The following is a 12,786-nucleotide window of genomic DNA, read 5'->3' on the forward strand; positions in this document are numbered from 1 at the left end:
GTTGGCAAAAATGTGCATTTTCTTTGGCTGTGTTTTGCACGGATTTGGCAAAAATATAACGTTAGTGTCTCCCCTTGAGAGAACTATATTGAGTGGAACAAAGTCGGATATTTTTAGCTACCCATTGTTAGCTGAAGAACAAAGCCATAACTAAGATATTTTGTCTCTTACACTGAAATGGGACTATCAGACAAATCCATGTACAGTCATATGTGGCTGCCCATTCAGATGGAGCACGAGAGGGAAACTATTTTTAGCCTGTACACTGCACACAACAACCACATATCCCTTCCCGTGCATGCTGGACCACCAAAACATGCGGACAGCACCAGAGAGCACAGCATCTGAGAGGGGGATGTGGGGTCACTGACTTCTGCTGTCCCTTGGGCCGTCTGAAAAATGACATTTATAGGAGAGATTGGGTCATGCAATTCTAAAAAAAAAAACCTTTAATTTTTATGCCTTTTTTGTTTGTTTTTTTTTTCCACTCAGAGCTGAAATGATGTGTGTTTTACCAATAGACAACAGGGAAAAAGTCAACCAGGACCCAGAGGGACCTCAGCAAAGCAGCAGTTGTAATACACAGCGCTAAAACCTGAGCCCTCATCCCTTTTCCAAAAACACGTGTACATGCCCTGAGGGCCGCTCCGATGAGGAGAGAGGTTGCCCATGGGCAGCACTGGGTCACAAGGCTGCGGGGAGGAGAGGGAACGGGCACAGCCCTGCCCTGGCAGCGCGCTGCCGCCCGTCCCGCTCCCTCGCAGTCGGTCTGTGCTGGAAGTGTAACTGTTTCGCGGCTGCCAAGGTGGTGCTTTCAAAAGCGTTAACCCTGAAACACCAGAAAGCCCTGCACGAGGCTGACAAAACCTCCCCCGGGCGCTTTAGCGCTCAACACATGACATCAGTAGTTTATGACTGGCAGCATTTTGCAATGCATTCATTTAAAAGAAACAAAGCAGTGCACAAACGCCCTGGATATCCGAACGTGAGCGATGCCGGGAGCTTCTTCTACATAGTTTTTGTGGGTTGCATTGGTGAGTCACGGAGAAGTTGCATTAGGGGGCTGAGCATTTAGTGCAAGCAGAATGACCCTCCACAGCTAATGGAGCCGTGACACCGACCTCCTGACAAAGCAGGAGCAAGAGGAGTAAGAGCAGGGTGCCGTCCCACAGCCCGAGCCGCTGGGAGAGACACCCTCTGCTCCGGCTGGGGCAGAGGGATTAGCGTAACATCAGAGCAGCCTCCAAATGGCTGCGGCACAGCAAGAGCCTTCGGGAACCTCACGTGGCCCTTCACCATCATCCTCCCTGCGCAAAGCCAGATGCTGCATCCTCTCCACATTTCCTAAATGCACCTCGTGCCTGTCCCCGAACACACGCCACGCTCCGTGTAGGTCTGTGCGCAGTCCCAGACCTGCCAGGTGCGAGCGGCCACCAAGGCCCCACCAGTAACCCCGGAGAGGCAGCAGGTAGCAGCAGCGCCTGACTGCGCTCCCTCTCCCTAGAGATACCGCAGCACGTAGGTGCCCTGTGTCAACGTAACCAAACACGCACGTGAGAAAGCAGCTGGAAGAACAGAAAGACGTTAAGTAGGAAACGTAAATTACCTGCGAACTTTTCGGCTGAGCTAGAGTGTCCTGGAGGAGATGCTGCTTTTGTGACTCCTCGCTTTCTCGGCGGATTAGGGCTGCTTTTATCAGGGAGCAGTGATTGTTTTTATAAACTTGAAGCACAGTAAGAACTGGTTTAAAATAGAGTGAAAGGAGCTGGTGCGGGTGGAATTAGACAAACTCTGAGAGCTGCTTTTCCAAAAATAAATTAACTTCTTGAGGCCCGCGGAGCAGGGGAGGGGAGGCCGGGGGCTGGCCGGGCAGACGTGTGGGGCGGCGGCGGGCTGCGGCCGGGGGCTGGCGGGGGGGGCTCGCACCTTGCCCGTCCCGAGCCCCAGGTGAGGGGCGGGAGCCCATCCCCGCGGCCGGGGGCCGGGGCCGGGGCGGTCCCGCCGTGTGCCGGGGGGCAGCGCCCGGGGGGCGGTGGCCTCAGCGCGGAGGCCGGAGGGGGGGGCCGGGCTCCCCCCCTCCCTCCCCGCCCCGCCCGGCCCGGGGCTCGCCGGGCGCCCCCTCTGCAGCCCGGGACCGCGGGCTCCGCCGCGGCCCCCGCACGGGTTAAGGAAGAGGAGGAGCCTGCCCGGCCGGGGCTCGGGCAGCGGCGCGGCCGGCCCTGGGGGTGCCGGCTCGGCCGTCCCCCGCCCTGCCTCAAGCCGCGCGGCGCGGGGGCACCCGCGCCCCTGGGGGGAGCCGGCCCAGCGGCGGGGCCGCGGGGCTGCGCGGGGGGCGGCCGCGGCCACCCCGACCCCGCCGCCGCGAAGCCGCGGGCTGGGGCCGAGCAGCGGGGCCGCCCCGCAAGGGGCGCAGGGCTGAACCCCCCGGTCTGACCCTGGGCGTCTGCCAGCTCCTGCGCGAGTCGCGCCCCCCGCTTCTCTCCGCACCGCTTGGGGATCTCCGGGTCGGTAGCGGGGGCAGCGGGAAAAGCCCCACCCCAGCGGCGAGGAGCTGGGCAGCGATCCCGGCCGGGAGACGGGCGAGAGGCCCGCCAGCCCTGCCAGACTCAGGCCTCGCACCCCCGTCCTGCGGGCACCCCCGTTTGCCCGGGGAGGCGCGTCCGGGGGAGCAGAAGGCAGCAGAAGCACCAGGGGCTTTACTGAGCCCGGCCCAGCGCTGCCAGGGGGCTGCCCAGCTCCTGGGCACGGAACACCCCGAGACTGGTCCCCCTTTCCTTTCTTTCAGGGCACACCCGTCCTTGCCCCTGTGGCTATGAGACGTGTGTCCACACAGCCACAGCCGCCCCCACCCTACAGAGCCTCGATGTGGGAGCGCCAGGCCGTGGTCCAGGGGCACCCAAGGCAGTTGTGGGGAGCACCACTGGCTGGGGAAGGAGAAGGGGAAGGGGAGAGGGGTGCTTGCAGACCCTGTTTCCCTGTGTCCCAGGGACACAGCCTCACTGCGAGACTGGAGCTGCTCTTTATCATGTTGGCTGCATCAGCGGCTCCCAAAGCACTCAATTTCTCCAGGTTTGGTCCTTGGGAGCGAAGAATGAACTGCTGCCAAATGCCCTTTGACTTCACCTATGTGTCAAAGCCCTAAAACTGTCACTTTCTCACCTATAAAATCCCTCTTCAGGGCTTAGGCTGGCCTAGGCCATCCTGTGCAGCTGAGCTGGGTTAAGCTGCACCAGTGCAGCCTGCAGCACTTCACTGTCCCTTCCATCAACTCTTTCCCTTTTAATCCCAATGCCTGGCTGAAGCCTGGAGGTTTGCAGGCTCTTGCTGTTGGGAAGGGAACCTGGATGGAGAGTGGGTTGTCCTCCTCAGTTGTGCAGTCCTCCTCACTTGGGCTAAACAGTTTTCTGAACACAGGAGCAGCCCAAGGGTCTCTGCTTAGGCTGTACCTCTTTCCCCCATGAACACGAAGACCCAAAGGCTCTCTGCCCGTGCTCCCCACGCCTCTTCTGCCTCTGCCTTATACGTCCTCTCCCTGGTGCTTTCTCCTAACTGATAAAGAGTGGAATGATGGCCACCCACCCGTGCCCCATGGGTGCCACTGCTGTGCTGTGCACTGAGGACAGTGCTGGTGACAGTTTCCCTCTCCCCCAAAACATTCACCCTTCCAAAAAAAAAAAAAAAAAAAAATCACTGTAGGTGTTTTTGACACCACTGGGTAGCTCCCTTGAAGACAACCCCTCTTCCGACCAGCATCCAGCCCAAGGGCAGCCTTCCCCAGGCGTGCAGGGTGCTGCTCCCCTGTGCAGCAAAAGTCCTTTTTCTTCTATTTATTTATATCCACCTCGCTGTAAACTCACCCGCTGGCGAACCTGCTGTTCGTACTAACAAACACGTCTCTGCTCTGTGCAGAAGTCGCTGACCGGGCAGACATATGCAGCCGGGGGGATCTCCCCCAGCCCTTCCCCAGCTCTTCCATAAATCCTTGGCTCTCACCAAGTTTGTTTACATGGCAGCTTGTCAGTGGAGCCCTTTTGGCAAAACAGCTCCTGATCTAGGAGAGACCTAAGCCAGAGACCCAAAAGGGCCTTCAACAATCATCCATTGGGCACAATGGACCCTGTGGAAGTTACTCTAGTATCACACCTAGACACTGTCTGGGAGAGGCTGGTTCATAGTATGTTTGGACAAGGCAGAGCTATGGTCCAGAAAGCATCCTTTAGGAGCAGGAGGTTTTTAGGACAGGGACACAAAACGAAACAGCAGCATTTCTGAGATGGAGAGGTGAGTGTTTCTGTACTAGCGGGCTGTATAGTACCTGTATTGTTTCTTAGGCTGTCATCATTAGGGTTCAGTGTTAACAGTCCACACCTGACAGTGGAAGAATTTGCCCTTCTCTGAGATTTCTTCCAAGCCACCTGCTGTCCACGCTGCCTCTGCTGACAGGGGACATTTGAGTTTTCACTGGAAGGTCTTCACACTGGAAGGTCTTCATGGCAGTTTTGCCACAAGAGCTCAGGTGGGGCCGGACCACGCTGCAGCAATACCAGAGCTGTGGCCCAGTGCTGACAGCCGGGCCAGGGTGAGGGGAGGAGAGGGAGCTCTGGAGGGTGACGGTGGCGGCTTTCAGAGGGAGACCTGCACGCCGGCCATGCAGCAGTGTCAGCTGCCTGGCAGGCAGCTGGATAACATGGTGGGCCAGAGGATGAATTTCTTCCCCACCAGCTCCACATGTGGTGAGTTTATCCCATTGGTGCCATGAGCCCCACAGCAGCTCAGCTCTGGCATCCAGGCCACGCAGCCTGGGGTGACACGTGGGTTGATGGCACGGAGTGGTCCGGCGGTGGCGCAGAGGTGGTGTGTCCATGCTGCCCGCAGACAGCTTGGGTTGCCTTCACTGGCAATCCCACAGGAGCATGTGAGCAGCTGGCATGTGTGCGTGGGGTCATTCGCTGCCCATGCCACGCAGCTGTCCTTCCTGTGGGAGCCGCAGTCCTCCACGGGTCACGGCAGCGTGGCAGTGGGTGGCGTGGCTGTGCCACTGTGCATGCCCACGGGTGCTCGGGCTTTGCTTGGGACAGGGAGACCAGGTGTGTCCCGGGGGTCTTCCGGGGGAGGTGGGATATGGAGGTTGGATCTGGCAGCACCCCGGATCCAGGCAGGTGCTGGGGATGCGACCTGGGCTGCAGGGCACTGCATGTGCCTCGCTGGGTTTCCATCCAGCTTCAGCCTCCCAGCACCATGCGAGCTGTGTATCAGACAGTTTATTTTAGCCATTGAGGCGGGGAGACGGAGGGCAGAGGCTGGAGGATCAGGGGCTGAGGCTGCGTGGGTGGCAGGGGGCCGTCAGCCTGCTCCAGCGCCTGTGACACGCGTTTGGTGTCACCCGACTGGGAGAGCTGCGAGCAGGGTGAAATATGAGCTGCGGGCTCCCGGCCGCAGCTGGAGGAGTTGGTCCTGCAGCCTGGCCCCGTTCCCGCTCGGGGCAGGAGGGCCAGGTCGGCCAGAGCCGGTGCGGATCCCAGTGCCAGCTGCGTGCAGCCACGCCGCCCTGAGCGGGGCCAGCCAGACCTCGACTGGCCGGGGTGGCCCCATGGCCATGGGGCTCAGCCCCAGCCATGCTGAGCACTGGGGTGGCTGTGTGGGAAACGCCACCCTCGCAGGGCTGCAGGCTGTCAGCCTGTCTCTGGGATGCAGCAACTGTGCAGGGTGGTTTTTCTCCCCAGCCCTTACATCTCAGTTGTTCCTTAGGTGCTGGAAGAGCTCAATGTCCTTTGCCCAGCATCCGGCCCGGCTCTGTGCCCCGTGCACGGGCAGACGCATGCCACATGCACACCCGTTTGTTTTTCAGCTCGGCACACCATCTCACAGAATCACAGAATTATTAAGGTTGGAACAGACCTTTAAGATCATCAAGTCCAACCATCAACCCAACACCACCATGCCCACTAAACCATGTCCCCAAGTGCCACATCTACACATTTTTTGAACACCTCCAGTGATGGTGACTTTACCACCTCCTTGGGCGGCCTGTTCCAACGTTTGGCGACTCTCTCAGTAAAGAATTTTTTCCCAATATCTAGTCTAAACCTCCCCTGGTGCAAGCTGAGGCCATTTCCTCTCATCCTATCACTGGTTACTTGGGAGAAGAGACCAACCCCCACCTCACCACAACCCCCTTTCAGGTAGCTGTAGAGAGCGATGAGGGCTCCCCTCAGCCTCCTCTTCTCCAGACTGAACACCCCCAGTTCCCTCAGCCGCTCCTCATCAGACTTGTTCTCCAGACCTCTCACCAGCTTCGTTGCCCTTCTCTGGACACGCTCCAGCACCTCAATGTCCTTCTTGTAGTGAGGGGCCCAACACTGAACACAGGATTTGAGGTGCGGCCTCACCAGGGCCGAGTACAGGGGCACAATCCCTGCCCTGCTCCTACTGGCCACACTATTCCTGATACAGGCCAGGACGCTGTTGGTCTTCTTGGCCACCTGGGCACACTGCTGGCTCATGTTCAGCCGGCTGTCAACCAGCACCCCCAGGTCCTTTTCCGCTGGGCAGCTCTCCAGCCACTCCTCCCCAAGCCTGTAGCGTTGCATGGGGTGGTTGTGGCTGAAGTGCAGGACCCGGCACTTGGCCTTGTTAAACCTCGTACAGTTGACCTCGGCCCATCGATCCAGCCTGTCCAGATCCCTCTGCAGAGCCCTCCTACCCTCCAGCAGATCAACATTCCCACCCAGCTTGGTGTCATCTGCAAACTTCTCATTCCCATCTGCAGCCCAGCTGGCAGCTGGAGAGCTTGCAGCAGTGGAAGTACCATGGAGGGCTTGCAGGCCATGGCACAGCCCTGCTGGAAAAACATAGGGCCTTCCAGTGCTACTGCGAGGTGGTCAGATAACCGCTGGGATGCTTCGAGTGTGGCATAACGTGGCTCAGATCTGGAGCAGGCAGCCCCAGGTTCCCATGTATTTGTTTCAGCCATACGTGTGTGCAAGGAAGGGGGGTCTCAGGATGATGGTGTCTGTGTGTAAAGGAGTGGTTTGCACCGAATTCTGGGTCCTGGGCGTGTGTGCATGGATGCGTGTGAGCGTGTGTGAGCACTCGCATGAGGCCAGGACTGAGCGTGAGCTCTGCAGCGGGATGCTCTGCGAGCAGCACAGCAGGACACACGCCACCCGAAGACCACAGTCCCCACTTCAACCTAACGCCCCCAGAGCATCCCCCAGCATCAGGGGACGGGACAAGTTGGCCAGCCAAAAGTCTGTGCTGAGGCTGCTCCTCCTGCGCTGCCATGCCCTCCCTCTACTGAGCTCCATGGAGCCACAGCCCCCAAGAAAGCTCCTTCCCCACCTACCATCGGAGGGGATGGGATGGGGGGCAGGCTCCAGCCTATCCCCAAGGTACTTTAACTGAGAAAAATAACAATAATCAGAAAGTATAAAGGATTAAAAATGATATTTCATTGCCTGTGGAGCCCTGAGCTGCTATCGCAGGGAAGGCACAGGAGCCCTGCGTTCTGGCTGCAGGCAGCCTTAGCAGCACCGGCCACCATGATGCAGAATCCGAGGGCCCAGGTATTGGGTGTCTGTGTGAAGCAGAGACGGGAACCCAAGTCCTGGGCGCATCTGTCATGTCTTAACACGTGTAGCAGGTTCTTCGCCCCATGCCCTGCCCTTTCCTGGCGGTTACAAATACTCCCCAGAGGCGCCTCGGACACCCGGCCAGCGCTGGGCAATGCGAGGATGCTCTCCTGCATCAGGATGCTCTGCCCAAAAGCCAGCTCTCTCACTTGGCCACGGGAGCAGGGCATGTCCGATGCTAATGGCACCTGCCCACGCACGGGCAGCAGGCTGGGGCGGCACCGGGGCGTGGGACACCCCAGTGCGGCCACTCCTCTGCGGCGAAACGGGGCCGTCGGTGGCTGGAGGGACCCGGCTCCCTCCTGGCCTCACCACAGACCCCGCAGGGCTCAAGGCCGGGGGCACGGGGCACCGTGGATGCAGCCGGCAATGCACTCCCCACGCTATTCTTAGGAAGGGTGAAGTTTATACAAGAAATTTAAGCTTTAAACCCAGGCACCATAAATAGTCTATTTTTCAAGGGCTTCAAGTCAGTTGTAGGCTCAGAGCCAGAGCCAAAATTTGGCAGCTGTCTTTGTTTAATGATTAATTAAAATGAGGTAACAAAACGAGACATATCTATTAACGAGGGTATTTGCAGCGTCAGTAGAGGATTCCAAATGGCTGATTTTTTTCCCCTTTTAATCTTCAAAATTCTCGTTAGGAAAACAAGCTCTTCCTCCCTCCGCAGCCGGGCTGGGTGGGAAGGGCTGTGCTGCGGCCCCTCGCCCTGGTAGCGGGAGGGGAGCAGCAGGCAGGCACGGCTTTATCTTTATGGTCCTCTTCCTTTAAACAAAGTGAACCCTCCACATAAAGATTTTTCCAGTTTGGAAATTTTATTAGACCTTTAAGTAAACTTCAATGGAGAGACCGTTGGCTGTGACAGAGGCAGGAGGGGGAAGGTTTGTGCGTCGTTTCGGCTCTGTGCCGGCCTTTCCCCAGCGGGTGCCACGCAATAGGGACTAAAACAGGAGTGCTGGAGGCAAAGGGGCATTTTCCAGGCTTTTTTGCCAGACAAATGGGGCCAAACCCATGTCCCTACCCCGCTGCCCAAAGTTTTCTGGGCACTTTGGGGAGGTGTGACCAGACAAGGTGACGAGGAGGATGGCGCAGAAGGATGGAGGCTTGTTCCCATCCACCATGCTCCCAGCTCATCCCCTGACACTGGACACATTTTCTAGCTCAGAAAACCAAGCGGAGCACAGAGCTGCCTTGCATGGGAGGTGCCCGTGGTCAGAGGAGGGTTAAAGTGTGCAGAGAGGTCGAGAGGCAGCTCTTGGGGGTGTGCGAAACAGGTTCACCCTCCCCAAGGCTCGCAAGATTTAGCCACATGGGAAAGCACCCAAGTATGAGGAAAAGGGAAAAACATCCCAAAATAGTTTAGTCTTGTTTTCTGCGCTGAGACGCCCAGACAGGGTGGGAGTTCTGGTTGTGTCTGAGCTAAAAATTACAGTAAATAGAGAAGTGGCTGCAAAGCCCCATGTTCTGGCTAAGAAGGACATGTGCAAATGCTGTCCATCAGGGTGAAGACATGCTGGTGATGAAGGCCCATAAATAAATGAGAAGGGGGATGGAGTTAAATGAGTGCTGTGTCAAGGGGTGAACCCTCAACTGCCTGCTGAAGCATGTCTTCTCCCCAGCACGTTTCACGGGACAACAGGGAGTGAGGGGAAGCGGCTTCGTATGTAGGGATGACTCCGAGCAGAGATGAGATCCCAGCATCCCTCTCTGCTCACAGGTCCAGGACCACTGAGCCCACCTGGGAGCAAAGCGGGGCTGGTTCTGCCCCACCAGCCGGAGAAAAGAGTGATCAGGATGGACCCGCTCTGGGCTGTCCCAGTATCTCTGCACTGCTCTCCAGGCACATCTCAGCTGCTAGTGAAGTCCGGCATAAATACCGAAGCCTGATCTTTGGAGGAGGTGGTAGGGATGACAGCTGGGTCGTGCCCATAACAAGCAGAGAGGTCCTGCGCATTTGGTCCTGTGGGGACCGGCTCCTGTGGCACACAAGCCGTACGAGCGAGCAGGCTGGGGCGTGGGGGCTGGAGTGGAGCAAACGTGGAGTGGAGGAAGGCCCACTGCTCCTCTTGGCGGGTTCGGTCCCGAAGGGGAGGAAAAAGGGATGCTTTTCATGGGTGCTCCGTGGCCCACTTGAACCGTTCAGGGATTGTCCATGCTGAGCACCAGCTTCAGGCCCCATGGTGCGTCCTGGGCTGTCTGAACTGCGGCTGCAGCAGAGCTGGCCCAGGGGGAAGGTGGGAAGTGGAGCTGGTCTTGGTGCCGTGCCATCCTCGGTGAGGCAGGGTCCCACCCCACGGACCTTTGGACTGCAGCACAGTGGTCACGTTGGAGGGGGCCCACTCCAGGGAAGGGGCCAGGGCACCCCATGGGGCAGAACTTCTGCCTGCGCAGCTGCTTCCCTGGGCCTGGCCCTGCATGAAGGACTGCTGCACCGAGGGCAGTAGCAGAGGAGAGGGAAGGTGGGTGGGAGCACGGCGCTGCGGGCTGGGAGGGAGCGGCCGGGGTCTCCGGAGGTGGCCGAGCCTGGAGCAGCACAAGCACCGGGCAGGGACCTGGGGCAGCCTGGGGGGAGCAGGGCAGCAAGGAGGGGAGTGGGGCACCGTGAGGAGCAGTGGGGCAGCCTGGGGGGAGCAGGGCAGCACGGGGCAGCAAAAGGGACAGAGGGACAGCATGGGAGGTGGCAGCGGGGCAACACGGGGGCAGTGGGGCAGCACGGGGGGCAGCGAGGCAGCACGGGGCAGCAAGGGCAGCACGGGGCAGCAAAAGGGACAGAGGGACAGCATGGGAGGTGGCAGCGGAGCAGCACATGGGGCAGTGGGGCAACACGGGGGGCAGTGGGGCAGCACGGGGTGGGGCGGGGGACGAGGTGGGGCTCGGGCGGCTGCGGGGACTCGCAGGGGCTGCCCCGCCCTCACTGCCCGCGCCCCGGCCGGGCACCTTCTCCTCCGCCCCGGCGGCGGCAGCGGGAGCGCGGTGCCATCTAGGGCCGAGCCGGGGCTGCTGCAGGGCCCGGACGGCGCTGCGCGGCTGCGGGGCAGGGCCGGCCCCGGCGGCGGGGCGGGAGCGGGCGCAGGCTGCGGAGCCGGTCCCGGGGCAGCGGGGCTGGGCAGGACCGCACCTTGGCCCCGCAACACCCCCGGCATCAGCCCTCTCCCTCCGTGCTGAACGCGGGAGCTCAGCGAGGACCGGGACCCCGTCGCTCCCCGGGAGCCGAGCAGCCAGCGGAGCAGCCGAGGGCGCTCCCCGGCCAGTGGCCTCCCCCCCCGGGGCTGTGGTGACCCGCCGCACGCCGCGCTCCTGCTCCGGGGAGGCAGCCGGGGCCCGGGGCCGGACGCCCGGGAGGGTCGCGCTGCGCCCCTGCACGCCCCTTCCACCGCGGGAGAGGGGGGGCGCAGGGGAGCCCCTCGGGCAGGATGCGTGGGGCACTCGGCAGGCACGCCGGTGCAGATCGGCTCCCGGACCATTGCGACCAGTGCTACGCTTGGCAGCGGCCTCCATGCCAGGACTCTCTTGCAACCCCGCGCTGTGCATCCCCACCGCAGCACTGGTGGCTCCGGACTGGTCCTCCCCAAGGCACGCACAGCCAGGAAAGGGAGAGAAAGATCGTCTGAGGGTATGGTCTGTAGGAGGAGATGGAGGCCACCTCCTCACACTGTGTCCAGGCAGGGCTGGGCCTTGGTGGGTGATGGGGCAGGAGGTGGAAAGGTCCCAGTGATCTGAGTCTGTCCTGGCCCTTGCAGGCCGAAGAGCCTGGATCTTGTAGAAAGCTCTGGGAGCATAGCTGGGGCTTTCTTGACTCCTGGCGTCTAAGCTAAGGTCACAGACATCAGGTCTTAAGTCAGTCCCCCAAAACGGCGTGCAGCCTGCTTCCCACCATCGCCCTGGTGATGATGACAGTGCTGTGGCTGGACATCAGTCTGGTCTTGGAAACCTCACTGTGCTGCGAACCTTCTGGCCCTTCTTGGGCGTATCAGGACATCTCCCTGCCCATGAGGGTGGGAGGTTTCTCCACACTGCCTCTAGCTCTCCTTTGGTCTCAGAAGCACAGTGAGCCTTACCTGCTATTTCAAAACTTGGCCCTGAAGCATCCCTCAGATTGGCTTCAGTCTGGTGAGGCTTGGCCACGGGGCTGGAAGCTAGTCACATAGGCACAGTGCTGGCTCTGCACAGTGTGATCAGACCCAGATCAGTCCTCCAGTGGGACAATACCACCCTCCCGGGACGTACAGTTATAAGTACAGATGTGTCTTGAGAGCAGAAAAGCAGAGCACAGCAATAAATCCTCCTAAATCAGAGAAACGGGCTGTTTTCTGTATGCTTGCAAATTGCCACATCCTGCAGCTGTCAAGGGGAAAGCTAGCAAAGGAAAGGCTGGGCCCAGGCACATGGAGCCCAAGCACAGTCCATGATAGACTGACTGGACAGCAAGAGGCTGGAGGAGGGTCGGCGAGGACAAAGCTGAGGCTGTCTGCGTGCCCTGCCTATGTGGTGGTGTATTTCCAGGTATCTGGATTTCTTTAGCATTGATTCTACAGCAAACTTCCTGGTCCCAGTCTGATTTCTGCTACCTGCCCCTCTAAAGGTTTTCCCTCTATGCTGCAGTCTACAGCATTCACTTCAGTCCCAGTTCAATGAACTTTTGACCTGGAAAAGCAGAGAGCGCAGGGCATTTCCCAGTGCACATCCTCAGGTTAATGGATGTGACTGTGATACTCAACACGCCTTGACAGAGTTGGTTTTCCACTGCAGCATGCTGTCCTCTCTCCAGGTCTAAGCCACACAGCTTGCAGTTCATGGCAGGTGGGAAAATCTTCAATTTATACCTTTCAGTTGCTGTATTCAGTTGCTCTCCCGCTGTAGAAGGGGAAGCTGTTTGTATTCCTGCTCACTTAACTTGCTTAAAAACAGCGACAAATTCAGCTCTGTGATGCTGGCTGGGTTTTCGTGTGCCATAGGCAGAGGACAAAGAGTAAATTACAGGGAGAAGGACCTTGCTCCTTCTTGAAACAACAGGAATTAATTTTATTTATACTTTGACAGCCAGAACTGAAAATAATCAAGAGTCCCTGCAGCTGGGTGCGGAGTGTTCGCCTTCCTTTTATTGAAAGAGCAGAAAGTAATATCCCCCCAACAGGGGTGACTGGGAGAGGGAGAT

The sequence above is a fragment of the Phaethon aethereus genome, assembly GCF_964289735.1.
Source record: "Phaethon aethereus genome assembly, chromosome: 18".
NCBI lineage: Eukaryota > Metazoa > Chordata > Aves > Phaethontiformes > Phaethontidae > Phaethon > Phaethon aethereus.